Here is a 5,689-nt window from a genome sequence, read left to right as displayed (position 1 = left end):
ACAAGTGTGAACACATAGTTTTTTTTAAATTTTTAAATGATTTTAGAATTTTATAAAATTGAAAATTAAATAGTTTTTTTTTTAAATTATTCATTAGTTGATATCTATTGAAATTATTTCCTTAAGAAAATCAATTTTAATAAAAAATAAAACAAAGTTTGAAATTATATGAACTGACCAACGCCGACATGGCACTGTAGAGACAATTATCACTTATTTAAACACGAGTACCGAAGCTTCCCATTGTGCACCTAATACGACAATTTATAGTACGAGCCTTGTTTGTCCAACATTTCCCTAACCCCATACGCACACAAACGACTGCAGGCATGTGGCAACAGAACAAAAACCAAACGAAAAAAAAAAACAGCGAAAGTGTTTTACAGCGCTGGTCGCTCGTTAGTTCTGTTCTAACTCTTGTTTGACAGTTTACTCATGGCTCGTCGAGCAAACGGGACACAGAGGAAAACCCATAAATTACACCATGAAAACGAAGCAAAGAATCATTCCATTTCCACGCTGGTCGCTCGGAGAACAGCCTCTCTTAGCCGTGCTGGCGCTTTCAGCACTGCTTTCATCGTCGGTGGACAAAACTGGATCGGAGGGGCGCAAAACATCACGGCGACTATTTACACCAACACCCCCACGAGAGAAAGAGAAACTGTGGGAATTTTAATTAAAATACTTCATAAAGACACATACGAATGCCAGCGAGTGGATTGCTTGGCAGAGTTGTTTTTTCCCCTAACGCTTTACCCTTTTGAAACCAAACAGTCGGAAAGCTCTAAGGTGGTACGAGAGACGGTGCTGAATTAATGTAAAATTCGCGTTTTGCTGAAATACGTTATACGAAAAAAAAACAACCGGGAAGGTAAAGATAGAATGAAACAAAAACCCTAAACTATTCCAAAAGTTTCCTCACTGATGGTGATAAATTTATTTCCCATCTAACCAGGTCTTGTTAGCTGAAGTAAATTTTTTCCACCGTACTAAACGCGTATGAAATTAAATTTAATAGAACAGCATTTTCTTATTAAAGAGTTGAGAATGAGATGAGTATTTTTAGCTTTTAAAAAAAATCTGAAAATATTCAACACATTGTCGCAAAACGAAGGTGAGCCATTTAATTTATTACAAAACCTTAGCACCATCAGGATTGGGAAACACGTGCAACCAACATTTTCTTGACCCGTGTACGAGCGGAAATAAAGAACACACTAAAGAACGCACGTGAGTCACCGGCTATTATGAAGCTGTAAGGAAAGCGAGAGGATCACGGGAGCGAGAAGGAGCGAAACGGAAGGTTAAAAATGTTACATTACACAAACACACACACTTCCCCTTCGTCACGTCATCGTACGGATAAGGGTCTTAAGGGGATGCCGTCAAACCTGAAGCTGGTAAGCTAGCGTGCGACTTACCAAACCCCCGAACAGCAGACGCCCGAAGTGACAACCGTCGATGACGAAGACCGAAACGTATCAAGAACACCCGGAAAGATGGATACGCTGGTACGACATCGACCGAGTGGAACCCTGGAACCCCAATGAACCTCCCGGGGTGGATGAGAATGTCAAACGCTTGACGTGAACGCGGCTCAGCATTCGCAGCATGTAGCAACCATTGAATAAATGATGGTGCCACCTCATGCATAACATATGTGTGTCTGTAGTGTCCCCGGTTTGCCTTTTTTTTGCGAAAGCACCGGATCAGCCAGTGACAAGCGGCTGTCGATGTGCTTTGAGTGCCTGCCCAACACTTGGGTTAGGGTTTCCGTTTTTCGGCTTACCACTTACCAGCCGGTGTGGTTACTAATTTTACTGCCCATTAAGGTCGCTCGGGTCCTGCACAGGACAAACGGTCCGACTGGACGGTACAATAACCGTACGTACGTATGTGTGTTAATGGACATTATGAAGCAATTTAAATGTATTTAGCAACCCAGCTACATTCAACTGCGTTTTGTGATGTGGAGTGCAAAATTACGTTGGACAGTAAATGGAGAGAGAATTTGTATTCATTAAATGCAGTGTTTTATTTTTTATGTGTGTGTGTGTGTAGCAAACACAGCTACTCTCATAAATTGAAGCACATCGTTTATCAATGAAAGCACTTTATCGATCTCGAAACCTACCAGGCGTCTCCATCACATTCGTACGACTAACCAGGCGTCTCCATCACTTTCATACGAGTAACCAGGCGTCTCCATTATTTTTCGATCGATGCAAGAAACTAAAGCTTTATGTTAATTATACACGACAAGTTCACTTATCGATGGATCGTTTCGTTTGATGTTGTGCTGATTGATATGCCCCTCAAGCCAACGAAGACAACACATGTGGCAGACGGATGTGTCCATCAGAAGGACATCGTTGCATCTTCCGCTTGGTTGATCATCGACAAGGGAAGACGGGAGGAGTTTGGAGTTGGGTTTACGGACAACAATATAATGAGACAGTTGGTCATGTATTTTCTCAATGAGCAAGTGAAGCTTTTTTGCGACCAACATCAATTACTTCATCCGTACTTGGCTGTGCACTCATGCATTGAGACGAGAGTTGATTAAATTATTCCGAAGGAAGGAATCCCAATATCCTTTGTAAAGGACGAGCTCTTTAAAAGCAAGGGTTTTGTCAATGACAAAATGGATGAGATCGTTAACATTTAATGAAGTTGTAACGATGTGATGTAATACTGTGAAGCTGCATTTTCTGTCCCTTTATAGTGAGAATGTATTTGCAGTAAGAATTCTGTTCGAGGAAGTTAAATTTGTTATTTAATTAAAGCTGTAAAAACTAACATTAAAGCATTTTTTTAACCACTAACCATCCTTCCAGCATCCAGGTTGATGACAGTCATATTTTTTGTTGCAAAACTAAGCAAAATCCTTTTTCGCGTGCGTCCTTTTTTTCACGCTTAACAATAGCTGCCAACAGCAGATGATGTACCATATGGAGGCGCTAACGCATACAGTTCCTTTCGAGATCAAAGAAAACGCCAGGTTTTTGTGACGGTTTCGACGACAGTCTAATTAATGCAAACATGTCTTCTTTGCACCATGGACGTATTACTTCGCGACTATACAAAAACTCCATCGTGAGGAGGTTTGTTCTTGAGCGTGGCAACCCGCTTGGTGCGAAGATTTCAATCTGTTTAACCAGACGAGACCGCGTGCCGCACAAGATGTGCTAATTGAGTAATGAAGGTTTCTGTGGGATGTAATTTGCTTCGTACGTCTTTTCGTAAATTTTCCACACGGTACCACTACTTTCCAGGAACAGTAAACGGATAGGTTGTAGCACGAAATGCATTATTTAAAGCATACACAAAAAACGTGCGAAGGTTAAAAAATAGCTCCAAAAATGAACTCTGCCAATTTTCCTACCTTACGCGCCGTGCATCTTAAGAAGCGATAAAGAGTCGAGCCTTTTACGCCCGAAGTTCCAAAACCGGTCGCTCTAATTGCATTGCCTGGTTTTAGTTTTCCTCTTTGGGAAATGCCCGCCGTCACAGACACAACTACCTTCACAGTCCCAAAAAAGCGCATCGTACTGAAATGAAATTAAGATTTTTCCGCGTACACGGTGGCGTGTGCGGAAGCAAATTAATCGACTGTTCGATCGATTTTCCATTTCCCATTTCCCCCGCTCGTAGTGTCTGAGATTGACTTGGCTGAGATAAATTAGCAATTGCTGGCACGTACTGAAATGAATCCTTGCCCGTGTTCGGGTGGCACAAAGTTTGCCGCTGGAAGGTATGCCGGAAACTATTGGAAGTGCACCGAAACACCGAACAGTGGCTATAAAACCGCGTGTGTATCGAAGGAAAGGTAGTTTTTCTTTGCTAAATCTTTCATACCTTGCACGGGCAAGCATACTGTACGAAGAAGGAAACAAAAATAGATCTTTAAAGAGCAGAGGGAAAGTTTTTGCCTGCAAGCTATAAAAGCTAGGCTAAAGGCTTAGCTCTGATTTTCAGATTCTTATAATAAGGAGGAGAAAGAAAAAAAACTTTTCCATTTTTTTAAACCTTTAAGCTCCAAACTAATCCTCGCTTTTTCCGGGCAAAGGGATTTTCCTCTTGAATTAAAGCCTCCACGCGAGTAATGCGGGATTAAAGCACTTCTTCTCACCTGAGAGTGTTTTCGGTTTCGGTGAAAACTTATGGTCAAGGCTAATGTTCTTCACACTTACAGACACACTCAGCTAGTGCATCAGTTCGGGGAAATTGTAACCGATCCAACGCTGCCCACATCGGTCGTTTCGAAAGCATCTTCTTCCGGTGGAGGCGCCCAGTACTTCACGTGCTTTATGATGACACATACATGTACGGGCCGGTACATGCAGGAACGGATTTCAATTAGCATCGCATTCATGGTTGGACTGTGATTCGTATCACTTCCAGCTGGACGCACGGTCACGTACGGACGACGATAATGGTAGCTATCGGCGAGCCATCAGGATAATGCAGTAATTTCCCGTTTCCTACCATCGTGTTGGGAAAAGTGCCGATGATGTATTTCGAAAGGGGCTTAAATACGAGGTAGGCAGCAAAAGCAAATAAGAGAAAGAGAGAGAGCGAAATGGAAAGGTTGTGGTCGGTTGTTGCATCAATCATTTACAAAGCATTCGTGCTATACGTGCTTAATGCTCAATAGCAAAACCGGTTCGATGGGTGTTGGGTATGACGCGTGCATTTCACATCCAATCCATTTCCTATGGAGCATCACTATGCCACACACCATATTTCAATAGAGCTGTTTATCTAACCCTATTCGTGTCGTTTTCTTTGCGCATGCATGCTTTAGGCTGTTTCACAAAAACCTTTAGCTGGGGTGAAATGAGCTACCGCTGAATGCACTCTCCGTGAGCAATCCTTCATAATAGGGCGGCAGCAAACGCTTGCCCCGGGAGAAACTCATTAAATCCTAGCCCAACGATATCAATAATTCGTGAACGTCCTTCATAAACGAAGCACACTTTTGCAAAGGATTTACACCATCTTTTCTAGAGTTTTTTTTTCAATTCTTTTTCCGACTATTTTAACAAGCTGCTTTTCCATCGGGGAAGGAAAAAGAAAATCCGTAAGCTATTCATTCACTGGTGAATGTGTTAGAATAAATAAGTCTGCGTCCTGTTTCGTTCGTTTTTTTTTGGCTTGTTCGCTTTCGCCTTGAGAAATCCTGCCGCGACTTACAACTCAACCCACCCTCAACCTGGATCTATCTGTTATTTTGGGAACGTGTTCGCATTTTCCCTTAATGGTTCGCGGGAAAATATTATACCCCAAAACCGCACACACGCTCTTACCCTTCGACCGCAATGTTTGCATCCACCTCTTATCCTTCTACAGCAGACTTTTTGACGAGCATTTCTTTTCACTCGTAAATACGTGTGTGTGTGTGTGTGTGGGTGGGGAACGAAAATGCGGAGAAAATATTAATCAACAGGACGAGTTTGTTTACTCAGCACTCATTGGTTGGAAGCGAAGAAGTGCTAAAGCTGACAGTGTGCGGTGAACGGTGCAAAAGAGTTCATTTGCACGATTTACCCGGAACTACCCGGGATAATGTGCACCAGGCTTTGAGATCGCTAAAATCGTGAGGAAGAAATTTTGAAAGAAGCTGCAAAATAAATACACCCGAAACTCATTAAGATCCTGTGCGCCGGAGCGCTACCGTTATCGGTTT

This window comes from Anopheles funestus, chromosome 3RL (genome assembly GCF_943734845.2).
Source record: "Anopheles funestus chromosome 3RL, idAnoFuneDA-416_04, whole genome shotgun sequence".
Lineage (NCBI taxonomy): Eukaryota > Metazoa > Arthropoda > Insecta > Diptera > Culicidae > Anopheles > Anopheles funestus.
This window is presented reverse-complemented; position numbering follows the sequence as displayed.